We start from the raw sequence: 21,329 nt of genomic DNA on the forward strand, positions 1-21,329 counted from the left end.
AATGTAATTTTTCAAGTTAAATCTACTAGCAATTATATAATCATTGATAACTTGCAGTCACGGCATTAGCGTGGGGAATAATTTTGCGCTTATGCCACCTGCAAATGTATTTTTCCGACAATTCATAGAATACATTTTGGGAAAATAGGTATATTATAGTTTCATGACAAAATTTCGGAAAATTAAGTCGTTCTGAGACTAAAAAGCTTGTATTTTTTATATGATTTGTCATAAAACAAATTTCTGATAGCCTTTGCCAGAATATAATAGCGCCCTCATTTACCTCCACTTATTCTCGTTACGATACGATACGACGTTCTTTTGATTCTAACTGTACCAATAATAGTGATAATATCGATAAGGTGGTGGAGAGGGAGGCATACAGATCGCACTGAAAGGTTTACATGCTTAAAGATGTCTGTGATATTAATTTGCTGATAATATTATCCCAATAGTTTTAAACTAATATTGTATGTTGCACCTACATTAAATATGTAAATTTACGCAGTATACTTTTGTCTCTCCTCATTACACACTCAAGCCTTTCCCGAATCCTCTGTATTTTGTTACTTTTTCTTTTTAACATTGAATATGGATGTTTTAATATCTTCCATAAATGGGTTTTCTTTTTTTTTCAATATTCTTACTTCAGATGTTATTTTTACTCTAGAAGTATCTTAACATTTGTTGAACATAGATCAATCTGGGGATGCCCATGATTTAGAAATTATTTATTTACTAACCGACATGAAGGCAACTGAGGGCCTCGCTTGATGTTGTCTCATTAATGATAATGAATTCACACTGCCCTTACCGATTAAATCGCTGGAGACTTTGGATCCACTCTGAGTAAGAGCATAAAAAGCATGTACACCAAGAAGGTCACTAGTTGGAAGATTGCTCAGCAGTGAGCACACTATATCTCTCGGGCCTAAACTAGTGTCACCCATCAAATAGATCTTATTTCTGTAAAAAGACATTGTTGCTTTAAAGCGGGAATAAAGATCATAACCATAATTATGTATGTTTAGAAAGAGTAAACTCATGTTGCAGTAGGAACATGATAGTAAATCAGAATAAGGTAATGCAAGAAACTTTCAAAGAAAAACAAAATCAAACTACACATTGAATCTGTTAGCTATTCATATTATTGCATTACTAACACTGTTCAATTAGGAACGCAATATTATAGCTCATTTTGTTTTCTTTAGGACAAATAAACCCTTCATAAATGTTTCCATTTAAAGGCTTAAAGGTAGCTTATGAGCGAAAGACACAAGGAACAGGACAGTGCCTTAGAGACCAATCATATATAGGCTACTATGGTCAACGCCAAAGTCCCCTCTCCACCTAAGCTAGGATCATGACGACCAGACAATGGCTTTTGTTGTTACATTGAGTAATGCTTATTTTATTTAACTGCTGACTTATATATTAAAACTCCCAGCAACATGAATATTTGTGTAAAGTTGGAAGCTATGTAAGAGTATAAGGTAAACTGACATATTTTTCAATTAAAAAGGTGCTATTAATGTTTAACTGTAAATTCATTTGTGCAAATCCTTATACTAAATGGTTCGGCGAGACACAGAGTTTTTTTTTTTTAATCTTAATAAGGGATGTGGTGGCCGATGTGGTAACTCATGACTAGTGATCGCCAGACTGGGGTTCGAATCCCGCTCAAACTCGTAAGTTCCTTTGGTTGTTGCAACCTCACCATCCTTGTGAACTAAGGATGAGGGGTTTGGAGAAGGCTATAGGTCTACCTGCTGAGTCATCAGCAGCCATTGCCTGGCCCTCCTTGGTCTTATAAGCTCGGGTGGAGAGGGGCCATGGGCGCTGATCATATGTATATATGGTCAGTCTCTAGGGCATTGTCCTGCTCGATAGGGCAATGTCAACGTCTCATGCCTCTGCCATTCATTAGCGGCCTTTGAAGGAATATGAATGGTCTTTAAGAATCAAGTGGATGACTAGAAAAAAATGGGTTAAACGGGAAGCTTTGGTTGTTTGAAGAACATTATTTCAAATTTGTATATTACGGATTAGCTACAAGAATATTAAAGCAGAAATGAGGTTGTCATGAGGCGCGCAGGCCGTAGTACTTGAATATGGCAGGGTAAAAACGTTGTAGAAAATAGAAACTTAATTAAATCAGTTTGAAGTGCTACTATTTGCCTTCAATTACGGGTCAGGATATCCAGAGGTCAAAATCAATACTTAATCCTTGTGCGTTCTGTAGGAGTTTTTTAATTCTCTCTCTCTCTCTCTCTCTCTCTCTCTCTCTCTCTCTCTCTCTCTCTCTCTCTCTCTCTCTCTCTCTCTCTCTCTCTTTTATATATATATAAATATATATACAGTATATATATATATATATATATATATATATATATATATATATATATATATATATATATACAGTATATATGTGTACACACACACACACATATATATATATATATATATATATATATATTTATATATACATATATATGCATGTATATATATACATATATATATATATATATATATATATATATATATATGCATATACATATATATATGTATATATATATACATATATATATATATGTGTGTGCATCATAAATCAATATATATATATATATATATATATATATATATTTATATATACAGTAGATATATATCATATAACAAAATATAAGTTATACAGAAAAACCATCAGTCGTCTGTACAATATTTCTTGAATTGAATATAAAATTACTTGTGTCATACAAACCTCTTAACTTACCCTTGGTATGTCTTGAGGGATTTATTTCATTATTTCATTGACGTTTGGTGCACACGATGTAATAAATAGTTTTCACGTCTTTTATCTTATTTGTATATTAATTTCCCCACACTTGATGCTCGTGAATGATGGTTAATAAAAACTTGATAATATTTTGAGGTTTGTATCCTGTAATTTTTCATCTTTACAGTCCTACGTTGGTGTTGTTATTCCAGAAATTCATGTGTGTATAACCATTTCCCGATATGATGCAACAACCCATTGTCAGTTTTTTGGATGATTAAGTTAGAGTACCCCCCCCCCCCTTTCACCCGTTTCGAGGTTAGCGTCCATTCCATTTTAAATTGTAGTATTCATCAAAGAAATGCTTCTATGTAATGCAATCATGGTGAGAGGGTAAATTTAAAAAGTCTTGTTTTACAATTTTGATTTCTGACTCGTAATTATAACTGTACGAATTCGGTAACATTTTCACATCCACGGGCTGGCATTTTTCATACCGTTTGAAATTACCTTATTAATAAGCAAAGAAAATATCTTCATGCAATTACTTCAATAATTTTGTTTTAATTATCGCTCCTGTAAAAGTAGTTGATAGTAATATGTCATTACTAGGTTATATAATACCAAAAGTGTTCCGGTGTTTCCGTGGAAACGCAAACAAAAAGTAGATGAACTTTCATAGAAAAACACTCATTAATGCATTTATAATAACTAAGAGGTAGACAGTACTCCCCCCATATTGATTCATTTCCAAAATTTCTTTATCTAGTTTTGGATGCTGTGGTGCTTGAACCCTCTTCATCTTATTCGGTCATTGTTTTCCTTATTGCTTTTTATTGGACTCGACTACGGCATTAAGTCGGGTGTTTAAGACGAAAGGTGTTAAACAATCGTTTAGATTTTTTTTAAACAAAATAAGAATTACTGAATCCTTTTTTCCCCAGTTCAGTAATAATTTCAGTGAGAGCATTATTTCGTTAGACATTGACCTTTACTTTCCAGAGGGAGAAAGGCTTAAATATTGAACTGGTTTTCATAAAGGAACCATCAATGGATAACCAGTGTGTATTTCTCGTTGGGAAACTTTGAACATTAGGCAGTTACTAATGATCTTGGTGATTGCCTCGATGATTGGCTGCTTCCTTCTGAATGACCGCCTCTGCCATTAAAAGTTTAAAGGCCACTCATGAATGGCCGAGGCAAGGGACAGGGACCTTGCCCTATAAAGCAGGACAATGCCATAGAGACTGACCAAAACATATGATCAGCGCCCAATCCCCCTCTCCACCCAAGCTAGTACCACGGAGGGCCAGGCATTGGCTGCTGATAGCTCTATAGGCTCCCCCAAACCCCCCATCTTTAGCTCACAAGGACGCTGAGGGTGCAGCGACCAAATGAACTAACGATTTTGAGCGGGACTCTAACCCCAGTCTGGGAATCACCAGGCAAGGACGCTACCACCAAGCCCCCACAACTCTTAGGGCAGGTGATTCACTTATTCCGAGATTATTGTTAGGCTTCACAGAAGACCGATCCTGTGGTTAAGGAGATTTCTTTAATCTACGAGATAATTGAAGAGACTAGTGGATGTTAGCTTTTTTTGCTGTAATCTCTAATTTCTTGGGTAGTTTTCTTTTCAACGTATCTCTCTCTCTCTCTCTCTCTCTCTCTCTCTCTCTCTCTCTCTCTCTCTCTCTCTCTCTCTCTCTCTCTACATACGCCGAGGTATTTATTTATCTTTATTATTCTATTAGTATATTTTATTCCGATTTACTTTTAGATATTTCATTTTATATTTTGTTAAATGAGCTTGTTCTTGTGAATCCATGTTGGATGATCATAATTGTATTAGGTATGATTCTACATTTCACGATCCACTCAAAAAGAAGAAACTTAAGAAAACAGTAAAGTTGTGAACCTTAATGGAAACTGTTGTGCCGTGAAGTTTCAGCTTGGCTCGCATTCGACAGTAGTATTTAAGCCTTAGTTTTTTTTTTTTTTTTTTTTTTTTTTTTTTTTTTTTTTTTTTTTTTTTTTTTTTTTTTCCAACGATAGAATCAAATGTAGTCGTTTCAAGAATTAACAGTAAAAGTTTTAAATATATTGAAATTAATTTTCTGTATAATATTAATCTTGGTAATTAAAACTTGTTTATGAAATTTTACACTTCTAATCGAAAGTACTTGCTTTGATGTATGAAAATTAACACGAGTATTGTTTTTACATTGCACATTGGCAACCACTGGAGTGACTACTCCACACCACCTTTTTCTCCTACCCATTTGTCCTACCCTTTTTAAAATTCCGCCCACTGAACCTCAGTGAAACTGTCGCCCTTTGTCAACAGAGAATTGTTTGCCTGGTTGTACCCCGCCAAAGTTCAGTTTCACATAAAGGGCGTGGTTCGCTCAAGCAGCCAAGCAGACTATGTTCTCACGGTGATCTCTGAAGACACTTTCCCAGACATCTTCGATTGGCTTTGGGACCAAGGTGACACCCTAATAGAGTATGAGGCCCTAAAAAAATACCTCCTAGATCAATAATCATTGCCAGCTGCCCGTATTGCCAAGGTTTTGAGCTCTCTCAACAGCTGTTGGGGGACCAAAAGGCCTTGCTTGCCCTCAAGGTAATGACCAGTATCGCTTGCTTGTAACTTGCAGTAGACGGCTCTCCTCAAAAGTGAACCTACTTCGTGACCCTTAGGTACGACGCCTACCCGAACCTGTACGTGCTACCATCCCTGATGTCAATATTTTTCCCATGAAGGACCTGATGACCAAAGTCAACGCCCATATGAACAACCACTTCACTACCTTCAAGACCTCCTTCAACACCTCCCCTCTTGACAAGAGGACAACTATTCAACATCAACTAAAGCTGACGTGAATATGGTAGGACACAGATGCCCACGCCATGACGTGCAGGAGCGGTGGAAAAGCTGCCTACCAGCCACATATGCCGCCCCTCGGTCCCACCCCAAACAACGACCACTACAACCACTTACGGATGCCCATTGGCCACAGTTATGCTACTACCACAACAGAATCGGGGTTGTTGGGAAAAATGTGCAAACAGTTGTCAGTGGCCAAAAAACTTGTAAGTAGCCGGTGGCCTCCCCTATCACTATTCTTTTCTTTTGAACATGATGTAGGTATGGTCGTGAGATTTTTTAGTAGACTCTGGTGCTTGCCGTTCTCTTCTGCTAAGACCACTCTCCAGGACATGACGTAGTCATTCTAAGCTTGCTGACATTTGCCTAGTAGCTACCAACGGAGCTGCGATTCCTACCCACAGATACGAGACACTTGCACTATCGTTTGGGAGTGCCAAATATCATTGGAATTTTCTCATTGCTGATGTCCCATTGCTAATCCTCAGTACAGATTTCCTCTCCCATTTCCACCTCCTGGTTGATGTTGCTCATCAATGGTTAGTCAACGCACTCTTCCTCATCGACGCCTCTTTGGTGCCCCACCCTCCAACCTTGCTCTTTACTTAATGTCATACCCGGAAATCTTTCATCTAGAACTTTGCCAAACGCATGTGGCTCCCGCCAAGTATGGTATTTATCACCCTATCAACGTGTTTGCCAGATTCCAGTATCTGGCCCCAGATCATTTGGCAGCAGCTAAACAGATGTTTGCCAAAATGGAAGAAATGGGCCTTTCCCAAAAGTCCTCAAGCTCATGGTCATCACACCTACATATCGTCCAGAAGAAGGATGGCTCCCTGCGCCCTTGTAGGGAATACAGGCATCTGAACATGCACATGGAAACAATTCACTGCCCCTTCCCAACATCACTGATGTTTAGCTCCTGCTTGCAGAAAGCTAAGGTGTTTACCATGCTCGACCTCTTTTAGGGTTATTATCAGGTACCTTTGAACCCAGAAGACATCCCCAAGACAGCCATCACGATCTCCCTCGGGACTTACACATTCAATTACTCCTGTTTTGGCCATCGGAATGCTGGGGCCATTTTTCAATGCCTTATGGAGGGCATTTTAGGGGACCTCCCTTCTGTGTATGTTACTTGGATGACATATGTGTGTTGTCTTCTTGACCGCCTACAACAGAACGGCCTTGTAGTCCGATACAACAAGTGTACTTATGGTGAGAAGGAAGTTTCGTTCTTAGGGCACCGCATTTATCTTGAAGGAGTCCACCCCCTCCCTTTGCTGGTATCATCTATTCAGAACTCTCCCACAGCCTCGACTGTCAAAGCACTACAAGAATTTTTGGCCATGATAAACTATTATCACTGTTCCTGCTTGAGATCACCACCACTCTTGCCACTCTCGCCTCCTTGAAAGGCAAGCCAAAAGACCTGAAGTTGGGTCCCCTTCAAGAAGCGGCCATCTGCAACGCAAAGAATACATTATCAAATGTTTCATCTCTCACCTTTCCTTTACCACATGCCCTTCTCCTCTCCGCCGATGCCAATGATGTCACTTTTGGTACAGTACTCAAGCAGGTGGTCCGCAGCTTGCCTCACACATTGGCCTTCTGCAGAAAACTGTCCAAGGCAGAATTTGGTTACTCTACCTTCGACCACGAATTGCTGGCAGTGCATTTGGATGTCTGTTACTTTCGCCATTTCTTAGAGGGTACATCCTTTGCCATTCACATGGACCAAATGCCCCTGGTGCACGACTTCAGTCAACAGTCCGACACCTGGTCCGCCCTTCAATGCCGACACCTCTTTGCTGTGGCAGAATACAACTTCACCCTTCAACAAGGCCCTGGGAAAAAGAATCATGTTGCTGATGCACTGTCAAGACACACATTGGCCACCATTTACGTGGGGTTGGATTACAATGCCTAAGCCGAGGACCAAGGAAAAGATCCAGATTACCAAGTATGCAGGACATCCTGCACATCTCATTGGGAAGACGTCAACCTTGACGACTCCAACAGCACCTTCCTCAGTAATGTCAGTACTGGTAGGCCACGACTGTGGATACCTGCCCCATTTGCCGACAGGTGTTTGATTTCATCCATGGCCTCTCACATCCCTTGCTGCGATCTACTGCACAGCTACTGAAGATGAAGTTCATTTGGCAGGGCATTACTCAGGTAAGGATTGGGTCTGCATCTGTACTTCAGGCCAAACTTCAAATTACATTGACACATGGATTCAGAAGAGGGCATCTTTCCTCAATCTCAGCGTCGTTTTGCCCACATTCACTTTGACTTAGTAGGTCCATTACCCACATCACAAAGACACAGTTACCTGTTTACTGGTATTGATCGCCATGCTCTCAGGGTGGATAGTGATATTTGTTTTCACTGAGCTTATTACTTCTGCCAGGGGTACCACTTTCATCTCTCAATTACGGACATCATTAGTGAAGTTCCTAGGAATTACCCAACATCGAACTGCTGCCTACAACCCTGCAGCCAACGGAATTGTTGAACATTTTCATCGCATCTTCAAAGCAGTTTTGATGTCCCACTGCAATGACTCATTACTTTACTCAACTTCCCTGGGTCCTAATGCGACTAAGGACCACTCGTAAAGATGCCCTGGATATCTCGGCAGCTGAAATGGTGTATAACAACCCGTTGGTTGTCTGTTGATTTTTTTCATTGGCAACCTTCTCCGGCTACCTTCAGTGCTTACAAGCCCCTGGTGAAGCAGCACATAGCTACAGATTTGGACAAAACAAAGCACGTTTTTTCTGTGCACTGACACTAACAAGTCACCGCTAACGCCCCCTTACACAGATCCTTTCCTTTTGATCTGTCCACACCAAAGGCTTTCTTAATTAACATTCGTGGGAAAAAAGTCTGGGTCTCTATTGATTGCCTAAAACCTGCGTATCTCCTGCAAGGTGATCCTCCTACAGTGCGCGTCTCAAGAGCAGGGCGCCTCATTTCACATGTATGTCTTTTTTATAAGGGAGCCATGTACACTACGTGTCTCATACACGCTTGTACACTGTAATCTTATTGTTTTTTTCCTATTTTTCAATCTCACCCTCACTGATAATAGAAACCTGATTAAGCTTGCTATGCATACCGTTTGAATTATGTGTCATTCTTGCTCTCAACTATCTGTATAAAATCTAAATGTCTTGTTGAATAAAGCTTTCTGGCATTCATCTCTCCTCTCTGATAACACTTAACAACCAACACACACACACACACACACACACACACACACACACACACACATATATATATATATATATATATATATATATTACTTGTATGTTTGGTAATTATGGAAAATGAAGCATTTAGCTCACCACGACCTCAGTAAAGTAGTCTTCTGGTCCTTGAATTTTTTTTTCTTCGGTAAGGTTACTAAGCCTATCCCTTTTAATCACTGGATTGGTATGAACCACTTCCAAGCAACTTGTAGTTGACTACTTCACAGTTTTGTCCTCCTTTGTAGAATTTAAAAGAAGATTCTCTTCTTCTAACGTTAATTTGAGAACTATGCATTTAATATATATATATATATATATATATATATATATATATATATATATATATATATATATATATATATATATATATATATATATATGGTGTGTGTGTGTGCATGTGCGCTCGCCGCCCATTTGCAGTCAGTATCCGTCAAAATTTATCCGTAACCCCATTTCGGATTTGTTTACATAATCATCAAATACACGGTAAAATTTTGGCATGTAGAAATGATGATCTATTTTATAGGTAGCGTAGAGCTCTGCATAAAAATATTTAATGGCGCAGTTACAGGAAGGGTAAATCTGAAATGTCCTCGTGTCAAGGATATCTCTTTCAGCGGTGCATAAATCTGTGGATATATTTGCCCACGCTTTAACGACCGTTCTCTTAGCGTTCATTTCCATTGGAATTGAGGGAATGTATGATATGTTCCTGATCATGATGGTGATAAACATTTGAACGATGATCAAGCTTCAGAAATTTATTAGCCCCTTTATATTGTGGTTTTGGGGGCGTGAGAAGACTGGGAAATTTTATCGTTGAATTAAAATCATAATAATCACAGAAATTATTATAGAAATGATTATGATCTCTGATCGCGGAAATGATAAAGAAATAGTACCGGAACTTCAATGATTCAATAATTTGGTTTCAGTAATAGAACGAATGCTTTGAAAATTGTGAAAAAGACAGTTGTTCAGACAAATGTTACTATATAAGTAACCAATATGTTTAGCAATATTAATTTTGTAAGCCCATTACTTGATTCATTGTATGAGATTTTCCACTCAGATATGGTATTCTCTCTAAAATGGTATTTTTTTATGTAAACCTTTCTTTTTTTCAAATGGCTATATCTATTTTCACTCTAAAGGAGAATGTAACTGACGTGTTTTTATCTATTGTTGGTAAAATATGATGTAGAATACAGATATATGTCGTAGAGGAGGAGATTTAAGTTGGTACAGAATTGCAACAGTAGATATGCGGTAGTTTATATACAACAGAGGAATTACCCTTTTTAATCTTTTCTAAGAATATGGTATTTCATTAGCTTTGAAAACTATATTTAGTCGTAACAGGCAAAATCAATAAATTAAAGTAGTATCAACATGACTGTTTAAAATAATTTTGCCTTTGAAAATTCTACCCTTTTTATTTGATATGTTTTCAATGCCACTTACGGAAATTCATAGAATACTTATTTATTATCTATTCATATATTACTCTCTCTCTCTCTCTCTCTCTCTCTCTCTCTCTCTCTCTCTCTCTCTCTCTCTCTCTCTCTCTCTCTCTCTCATAGAAGTATGTGTTCTTAGTTTGCAGATGTAATGGTAGCCCAGCATCTGATGCATATTAAGGAACAAGTTGATTATATTTTAGAATAAACATTTGGGTAAGTCATTGTTTATTCGCTACCCTAAATAAGAGTACTGTATTTGAACGTTGCTGTTAGCTACGGTGCTATGAATTTATTACAAGACAGGCATGGTATGTATTTAAGCTGCAAGAGTAGGAAATTAAACCAGGAGTAAATAGCATTTTAAACATTACTCTTTTTCATATTTTCTGAATTTCGAAATTCTTTAAAGGTGAGCTCATTTGTTCTAGCTTATGTAGAACAAAACGCTTATGTTCCTGCCATGGGAATTATCTATATAATCGATTTTCTTTAATATTCAGAAATAGTGATATTGAGAGTAGTCTTTTAGATATACATAAGTAATAAACGTTGCAAAGAGAATTTCTTCCTGGGGTTACAACTGGATGTCTCTTTACTTCAGTGGTTGTCTTTCTATTACTTGGATTATGGGATTGGCTTGGCCCTTGATTTGCGTCCAAAGTGATTTTTGGAAGGTGAGCTCTTCTATGTTTTCATAGCATGGGAATGGATTAAGGAGTAATTTCTTTTATACAAAGCAAAATTAATGATAATACAGGAGAGAGAGAGAGAGAGAGAGAGAGAGAGAGAGAGAGAGAGAGAGAGAGAGAGAGAGAGAGAGAGAGAGAGAGAGAGAGAGAGAGATTCCTAGACCTAGACAAAGCTGGATATTTCTTTCTATATATTGTGTTTTTCTCCGTTATATGCTTTAGTTTTAAATATTTTCATCTCACTTGAGCTGTCATCGATTGAGATTTTCTTATTGAACTTGTCCGTCTTCCGTATGTGGCTTAATATTTTTCTATTTCTGATTCTATCAGTTTCTACAATACTTGACATAAAACATCTTTGGTTAAAAGAAATTCACGTTTGAGGGAAATCGGACTTGACTTTCTCCAGCGGGAGATGGATAAGCAAACGCAAAAGTACGGCGGTTTATTTGAAAATATTTTCTACAGTTACTGGCTCAGGTATGACAAAATTACACGAAAGCTAATTTTATGTAGTGTAGGCAATCTACGTTGCAAAAGAGCTTTTTTTTTTTTTGTCTTGTAATTTTAAAGAAATGTTTTGCTCAAACTATTTACCATGGCCAGTGCAGTAGTCCCAACTTGCATAAAGGAAATATTTAAAGATTATTTTTCTCTCAGTAACTGAGCTGTGATTTTCCGATTAATCTCCAGTATCATCGTATAGTAAAGATTAAATCTTATTCAAATCATGACACTACGTCCTTGGTTTTTTTTAATAGTAATGTACTAGAAAATATTAATCTTATTCTTGCAAGTGTAGCAAGGTGGCCTGAGACCTTTTATTTGAATTATATTAGGACGAGCCAAGAGTAGGCTGTGACTCAAAGGCGAGATGAAAGCAACTGAGTACTTTATTACAGACACATCGAGTATATATATACACACTAGGTCCCGGCCAGAAGGTCACAAAATACAACATGCTATTTCTTGTCCAACCGGCAACCGGTTCTGTTGACAGTTGACAATGAGAAATAGTTAGACAGGTTCATGCAAGTTACTGTCAGTGTGAGGGGAGAGCGAAGATACAAAGGATAATATATACTGCAAATGCAGGGAAATTCCACTTTTCCCTGCGCAACTTTGAATAACTGTTCGTGGTAAATTCAAAATTTGTAATTAAATTTCGGGTCACTTAATAGAGGCTTATGCTTTGTCAAATCATAAGAAAATTAAAATGAGGAAGTTTCCTTCAGAGACAATAATTATGAGGGACACTTTTATATATTCGTTCGCTCTTAACAAAACATAAGGAACCATCGGTCCGTCTCCCTCTCCCCTGTCAAGCGCTTGGGACAGCGGCAGGTGGGTCTTTCAAACATTACTCGGCGTTGGGAGTGGACGTGTTTGAGAGAGTCCACATTGTCGACCTTTAGATGGAATTATAAGGTAAGCATCACAGTAATCTGAGATTTATACTAAAAGGATTGTCAGGGTTGCTGTTTAAATAACAATAGCTAATTAGAGCTGATAATATGATGAAATATAGACCCGTGAAAATATTGTGAGGGGTGTGCTTGTTTAACGGTGGCTTCCCTCGGTAGGGATTTGTCAGCGGTCCATGAGGGGAGAATGCCGGACGGTCCTTACAGTGGGAAAGCAAACAATTCGGTAAGTAAAGGATATTATCAAGAGGTCTTTACAATTTAATGAGGGAAAATAGAGGTTGTAAGGGGTTAGGCTAGATAAAACATGCGACAGATTGAATAACTATTTAGTGGAATTCTCTCATGACATTAATGATGCCTATTAATGCTTAGTGCATATATCTTAAAGATTCTATGTATAGCAGAACCAAGGGATTCACCTGCCTAGTGCTATGAAATTTGTAATCAAGTTATCATACCAGAGGTCTTTATTGGAAATGTTAATAAAAATGTGTAATGTGAAGGAATTACCATTACTGGAATTATAGCAATAGAGTTTTTCTAATAAATCATTGTTAAATGATTGTAAATTTCTTTAAATGTTTTTTTTTTCTCATTGATTAATTGAAGAATTGTCACTATGAATTTCTTATGTATGTAATTTTTCCAGTGACCATCGACTAAATAAACATGCAAAGGTCGACGAGTTTTCACTCCAACACCCCACTACAGGAATTGTACCAAAATACAAAAAAGAGAAATGTCGTTACTATGTTCGATCGTGTGACACATGGGTGGTACAGGCCTCCCCCCCTAAAAATGACATAGTGTACATGTCAAATAGGGCGCCCTGATCTAGAGAGGCGAACTGTAGGCGGGTTATTTGGCAAGAGACAAACAGGTTTTAGACAATCAGTGGAGACCTAGTCTTCTTTGCCACGAATGTTTTGTAGGAATGCTTTCATATTGCGGCGGATCACAAGGAAAGGGCCCGTGTAAGGGGGTGTTAGCAGTGGCTTGCTAGTGGCGTTGCATAAGAAGACGTGCATTGTAGAGTGCAAGTCTGTCGGTATGTGATGCTTCGCTGGGGGATTGTAAGTCTGGTAGCATGGAGTAAATTTTCCCACAACGTGACATATGCGCTGGAGATCGTCGGAGGAGGTTGCAGAAGAAAAAACTTTGGCAGGGACGACCAACGGGTCACCATACACCATTTCAGCTGCCGAGATGTCCAGGGCATCTTTAGGAGTGGTCCTTAGTCCCAGGAGAACCCAAGGAAGCTGAGTAAACCAGTTGGAGTCCTTGCAGCGGGACATCAAAGCTGCTTTGAGGGTGCGATGAAAACGATCAACCATTCCATTGGCAGCGGGGTTGTAGGCAGTTGTCTGATGCCCTGGAGATTCGCTAATGATGTCCACAATTGAGAGGTGAAAGTGGTACCCCTGTCAGAAGTAATATGCTCAGGGATACCAAATCTGGTTATCTATCCTCAGAGTAAGGCAGATGTACATGAGGTGGACGTTGCAGTTTCCATGGTAATGGTTTCAGACTAACGAGTGGAGCGGTCGATGACAGTAAACAGGTAACGATGTCCTTGTGACGTGAATGTGGGGGAAACGATGGTCAGGTTGAGGAAAGGTGCCCACCCTTGAATCTGTGTGTCGATGTACTTTAGAAGTTTGGCAAGAAGTACAGGCAAGGACCCAATCCTTAGCATCCTTAGTAATGCCGTGCCAAATGAACTTCGTCTTCAGCAGCTGTGCAGTAGAACAGTGTGAGGGATGTGAAAGGCCGTGAAAGAAATGAAACACCTGTTGGCGCATGAGAGCAGGAATCCACAGTCACGGTCTACCAGTACTGACGTCACAGAGGAAGGTGGTGTTGGAGTCGTCGAGGGGGACATCTTCCCAACGGAGGGATGTGCAGGATGTCCTATATGCTTAATACTCTGGATCCTGTCGTTGGACTTCAGCCAAGGCGATGTAATCCAATCCCAGTTGAACGGCGGCCAACGTGTTTCTTGACAGGGCATCGGCACGGGATTCATTTTCCCAGGGACGTGTTGAAGGGTGCAATTGTATTCAGCCATGGCGGAGAGATATTGGCGTTGACGGGCCGACCAGGCATCAGACTGTCGAGTGAAGGCATGCACTAGAGGCAGGTGGTCTGTGCGAATGACGAAGGGCGTACCTTCTAAGAAATGGCGAAAGTAACGGACAGCAAAGTGCACCGAAAGCAATTCGCGATCGAAGGTAGAATAACCCGAATCTGCCTTGGACAGTTTTCTGATGAAGGCCAATGGGCGGGGCAAGCCGTTAACCACCTGTTCGAGTACTGTACCAATAGCGACGTCGTTGGCATCGGTGGAGAGGAGAGGGGCATGGGGGACGGGAAAAGTAAGAGCAGCAGCGGTTGATAGAGCATTCTTTGCGTTGCAGAAGGTCGCTTTTTGAAGGGGACCCCACTTCAGGTCTTTTGGCTTGCCCTTGAGGGAGACAGAGAGGGGAGCAAGAGTGGCGGCAATGGCTGGCAGAAAACGGTGATAATAGTTGATCATGCCCAAGAATTCCTGCAGTGCTTTGACGGTCGAGGGTGTGAGGAAGTTCTTAACGGCTGCTACCTTCTCAGGGAAGGGATGGACTCCTTCAGGAGTGATGCGATACCCTAAGAATGACACCTCGTTGGCCCCAAAGGTACACTAGTCGTACGGGACTACAAGGCCGTTTTGTTGTAGGCGGTCGAGCACGATGCGCAGGTGACGGAGGTGTTCCTCTTTTGAGGAAGAGAACCCAAGTATGTCATCCACGTAACATACACAGAAGGGAAGGTCCCATAAGATGCCATCCATGAGATGTTGAAAAGTTGCCCCAGCATTACGAAGGCCAAAACAGGGGTATTTGAAGGTGTATGTACCGAAGGGTGTGGTGATGGCGGTATTAGGGATGTGTTTTGGGTTCATAGGCACCTGATAATACCCCTTCAGGAGGTCAAACGTGGAGAAAACCTTCGCTTTGTGCAGGTAGGAGGTCACGTCGGCGATGTTTGGGAGGGGGTAGTAATCCGGTTCTGCTTAAATGTTCAGGCGCCTGTAATCCCCACACACACGGAGGGAGCCGTCTTTCTTCAGGACGATGTGTAAGGGTGACGACCATGGGCTGGAAGCCTTTTGGCAAAGGCCCATTTCTTCCATTTTGGCGAACGTCTGTTTGGCGGCGGCCAATCAATCCGGTGCCAGACGTCTGAATTTGGCGAAGACTGGGGGTCCCGTCGTCTTGATATGGCAATAAATACCGTGTTTGGCAGGAGCCTTGGGCATTTGGCGAAGTTCTGGACGGAAAACTTCCGGGTGCGACTTGAGGAGTTGGGCGTAGGCATCCGTGGATGCGCTGATGTGGAGAGCGAGGTTGGAGGGGGCGGGTTGAAGAGATATCGACACTTATGAGTCTACGTTGACCAATTGTCGGTGGGCGACATCGACCAGAAGGTGGAAATCAGAGAGGAAATCCGCACGAGGATTAGCAATGTGATCTCAGCAATGAGAAACTTCTAATTAAATTTGCCGTTTTCAAACGATAATGTGTGGTTCTCGTAACCGTAGGTGGGTATCGCAGATCCGTTGGCAGCTACCAGGCAGACTTCAGAAGACTTAGACAGACTACGTCGTGTCCTGAAGAGTTCCCTTGGCAAAAGAGAACGACAAGCATCCATGTCTACCAAAAATCGCACGCCCGTTCCTTCCTCATGTAAAAAGAAAAGATTAGAAACACGGGAGGCCACCTCCACGAGCGATGGCCTACTTACACATTTTTGGGCCACTGACAATCCTTGGCACATTTCTTCTTGGCAGCCCCGAATCTGGAGTGGTAGTAGCAAAACTGCAGCCGATAGAAGTCGTTGGTTGGGGCACGAGCGAGTGGTGGGTGATGGGTGGCTTTGTCATCGCTCCGGCACGTCACGGGGTAGGCGTGTATCCTACGGCATTCGCGTTAGCTTCAGTTGACGTTAAAAAGGTGTCCTCTTTGTCAGGAGTGGTTGCGTTGATGGAGGTCTTGAAGGTCGTGAAGTGGCAGTCCATAAGAGCGTCGGCTTTGGTCATCAAGTCCTTTATGGGTAATCTATCGACATAGGGTATGGCAGCGTGTAAAAGTTCGGGTAAACAGCGTACTCAAAGGGCACAAAGTAGGTTCACCTCACGAGAAGAGCCGTCTGCGGCAGGTTGCAGGCGAGCGATACTGGTCATTTCCCTGAGGGCAAGCGAAGCCCTTTGGTCCCCCAGCGGTTGTTGAAAGAGCTGAAAAGCTTTGCTATACGGCCGGCTGGCGACGGCGAGTACTGCTGCAGAAAGTATGTTTTGAGGGCGTCATACGCTATTGGGGTGTCTCCTTGTTCACAAAGCCAAGGTGTCCTTGGGTATCGCCGCGAGAACATAATCTGCTTTGGTGGTTGAGCGAGTCACGCCCTTGATGCGGAGTTGGACTTCTGCGCGCTAAAACCAAGCAAACGCGCCTCCGCTGGCGAGCGACGAAATTTTCAATGAAGTGGCCAGAGTAAGGGGGGGGGGGGGGGAGAGGCGGGAGGAGCGAGTCAACTCCCGGGGTCACCAATGTAACGATCCAAGAGTAGGTTGTGACTCAAAGGCGAGATAAATGCAATTGAATACTTTATTAGAGTAGAGACACATCGAGTATATATACACACTAGGTCCTGACACGGTCACAAAATACAACATGCTATTTTTTGTCCAACCGGCAACCAGTTCTGTTAACAGCTAACAATGAGAAATAGGTAGACTTGTTCATGCAAGTTGCTGTCAGTGCAAGGGGAGAGCGAAGATACAAAGGATAATATATAAAAAAAAAGAGAAATGTCGTTACTATGTACGATCGTGTGACACACGGGTGGTACAATATGCTGCTCAAGTCAGCCTTCTCTTTCAAAGGACATCACTTTTATTTTATTTTAAAAGTTCTCTTTCTCCTGCTGTTCAAATCTTCCATTATTTAAGGGAAAAATCTTGCTTGAATTGATTTTAATCACAATAGCAGAGAATTGCATTCTACTTAGCTTTTGATTCGTATATGTGTTTTTTTTCTCAATATTTGTTAAAAATAGTTTTCAAATTTCTCTTGATTATTTAGAAATTGGTTTCCTCTGGCATCTACTGTAATATCACGTTACAAAGTTTCTTTACCCCCACCTCGAAGTCGAAGGTAGCGGTAAAGAACTGGCAACCAAACGTGCGCTAGTTCTCTCTCTCTCACTCACTCTCTCTCTCTCTCTCTCTCTCTCTCTCTCTCTCTCTCTCTCTCTCTCTCTCTCTCTCTCTCTCTCTCTCTCTTACTAATAAGGGGAATCAAGGATAAGGGGTAGGAAAGAATTTCTGATGGAGGAAAGTAAATGAATAGTAGTCTCAGTAGTAACAATAATAATAATAATAAGAGAAATAGTAGTAGTAGTAGTAGTAGCAGTAGTAGTAATAGTAGCTACAATGACGGTTTGTAAAAACTGTGGATTGTTATAGTATGTATGCTTGCGCGTGGGTGAACTCTCACACACACTTGTGTGAGTGTGTATATATGTATATATATATATATATATATATATATATATATATATATATATATATATATATATATATATATATATACAGTGTATATATATATATATATATATATATATATATAGAGAGAGAGAGAGAGAGAGAGAGAGAGAGAGAGAGAGAGAGAGAGAGATTGAAAATTATTAAGATCAGCATAACAGAAATCGATACTTGTATATTAGTAATTTACGAAGTATTATGTGGATAGAGTTAGGAAGGGATGTTGGTCCGTACGCTGATATTGGTCAGTAGATTTTAATCCTCCCGCGGCTAATCGCATTCCAATCCTATCTGACATTTTCACACCCACTTGGCTAAAATATTCTGGGAAATTTCGTATGGAATGGGTACTTGAGTTTTTCTTCAATAGTTTAACCTACGAATGTCACTATGAAATTTGGTTTAGATTCATATCAATATTCTGGTTTTGAACTTTGACTTTTTTTGTGGTTTATACTTTTGTGGTTCATATCTTTTTTTTTTTTTTTTTCAAATCTCGTATATTGCGAATAAGTTAAAACTTCCTGATTTTTGTTCGATTCTTTATTTTTCAAATTATTTAAAGATTCGAATGTTTTTCCGTCAGACACGGGGAACCTGTGTAAAGTTTTCAAGCTAACCCCAGTTTTAAGGTATCCCCCCCCCCCGGTAACATGAAACGGGTTTCAGATTACCGGAGAGGTAGATTGAAAGCAGTGTCAAGCTACCTCCCCTGTTTTTAAGTTACCCCCGCTAAAAAAAAAAAAAAATGACAACTCAAAAATGTATCATACAATCGTTGTTCACTTCGCCGCAGCAGTAGAAAAAGTTTATTTTTCATATTTGAGACAAAATATTATGTATTAGTAAATTATATGACAGCGTTAGAAGCCACAGACTCTGTCATTTAAGATTTGGTGATAATGGCGAGGTAAAGATTTATTTTATTTCAGTGTGCGTGTGATTGTCCAGAATTGTTTTTTTTTTTTTTTCTTATATTATCTCATTCCATTCATGTGCTTCAGGTGTAGAGCTTCACACGGTAATATGCCAGGAAAAATTTACACTAAATTCACTCGGAATAATTGGTATTATTTTATTATTTATACCAATGTACATTTTATTATTTATCTTTTGAACAGTGCATACTCTGATCGGGTTAACCATTGATTTATAAGCATCCCTACACACCAGAGAACAGTGGCTTACTACTGCGTAAAAGGTAATCAGATAACAAAACAAAAGGAATTTGATTTGGGGCCCAAAGACTAGAAATGGTCATGTAACTATCGTCATCATTGTGGTCATTCCGATGAATTAAGGAACTTGACCTATGTGCCCTATAAAAAAATAGGACCAGAATTGAGTTGTATTCCATAAGTGCTTGGACCCACAGAGTATCAAGTTAATGCCGAAATGTTTTAATTATTTGGTACCAAGAAAGACAAAATCTTGGCAGATTAAAGATCTGATGAGTCGTTCTTTTGGGGTACCTACAATCTTGGTCATAGAAGGCTGACTTTACCAGAACATCATTAAAGGGTTGTCGCAGGTCATTTTACCCGCAATTTTAAATGTTTATCTTATTTGCACTCTAAATTAAAGATCGCTTTCGTAAAGAACATTTATATTAATTTATTAGCCCATATACACACACACACACACACACACACATATATATATATATATACATATACATATATATATATATATATATATATATATATATATATATATATATATATATGTATGTGTATATATATATATATATATATATATGTGTGTGTGTGTGTGTGTGTGTGTATGTGTGTGTATTAAGCCATGAAAGGAAAAAGACAAATGAACTATGATACCGTATTTGTACATAAAAATTGGATCCCTAACTTTTCAATTTCTTGATGATTCCAGATAAGTTGAATATTAGGAAAGGCGATAATATGGGATTAGCTTGAAATTCTGACTTAGGTAATGGCAGATGAGAAGAAGTCAATATTTCTTTGGGTGTTGTCATTAACGTGAATTATTTTTCTGGTCAGTGACGGCCATCTTAGGTTGTTTTGTTCCATTGTGTTCAAGGTTGGAATGCAATCAATAAATGATCATAATGCGGCTAACCAACGATCCTTACATGTCAGAGAGAGAGAGAGAGAGAGAGAGAGAGAGAGAGAGAGAGAGAGAGAGAGAGAGAGAGAGAGATCACTCTTCGACCGCCACTCGATTTTGCTGTTACTATACTACCATACAAAATGCAAATTTACACGCTGAATGTTTCATAAGTTCGTATTGGTAAAAAAAAAAAATGAGTTTGGTTTTATCACTGTAGCATACTAGTATAATAATCGCAAAGAAGAACATAACAATAAACAGATAAAGACATAACATCAATAAATGATGCCAGTAGATGAAACCGCACATGTATATACATGTAACCTAATAATTTTGTGTTGGCCCTGATCACAAGCAATAAATAATATTTATAAATGATGAGATCATGTGCAAAACCGGATTCAAATTACCCCCGGGAGTAGCTTGAAACCGGTGATAAGTTAACCCCCGGTAGCCTGAAACCGGTTTCAAACTACCGTAATTTATGGTCATGAAATGGAAAGTCATATCGAATTTATTCTTCAAAGGAATCGTTTGATGCTGTGAACAAGGCCATTTTTTTCTTTTTTATTATTTTTACTAAAGATGAAACGACAGTTTCTTTCCTGTTTTTAATTTTGCTTATTGGAAATCTCGATACGTTTTGAATGTAGCAATGATGGGGATCGAAAAGATTCTTTGCTTTAAAAGTAACATTAAAATTAACTTGAATGCAAAGAAAATGAAATTTACTTTGCTGGGTTACTTAAAATCGGCTTTATTATGAAGTGCCCATTACATTGATTAAGTTACATTAAAATTTTTCCATTCTGAAATTACCATTTAATTGATTTAACTAGCAAAATATACAGAATTTAAATTATAATATATAAATTTACCATAATATCTTTAAGTTATCTAAAATGCATCCATATACTGCACACCTACATACACTTGTTTTCCATTGTAGACGCGGCGATTGTAGAATGGCAGAGCCATTTGATTATCCAGGAAGGATTGGGGTTGCCTTTACCTTTTCTGTAACCCTTTTAGTTCTGGTACCCATTCTCCCCACGTCTAGTCTGAAGGACCTGGCAACTTACAACACACCCATTCTCAGGGTGATATAATGGTGGCCTGCTGTCTGTTTAGAAGCTTTGACCAGACGAAGAAGAGCCAACT

General features: G+C 39.5%; 1 protein-coding gene across 3 annotated transcripts in view; it reads right to left on the minus strand.

The window, feature by feature from the left end:
- Positions 1 to 21,329, minus strand: part of LOC137627538 (uncharacterized) — a 785,382-nt gene that overhangs the window by 395,675 nt on the left and 368,378 nt on the right. The gene's annotated exons all lie outside the window — the stretch shown is intronic.

This window comes from Palaemon carinicauda, chromosome 2, assembly GCF_036898095.1.
Source record: "Palaemon carinicauda isolate YSFRI2023 chromosome 2, ASM3689809v2, whole genome shotgun sequence".
In the NCBI taxonomy this organism is placed as follows: Eukaryota; Metazoa; Arthropoda; class Malacostraca; order Decapoda; family Palaemonidae; genus Palaemon; species Palaemon carinicauda.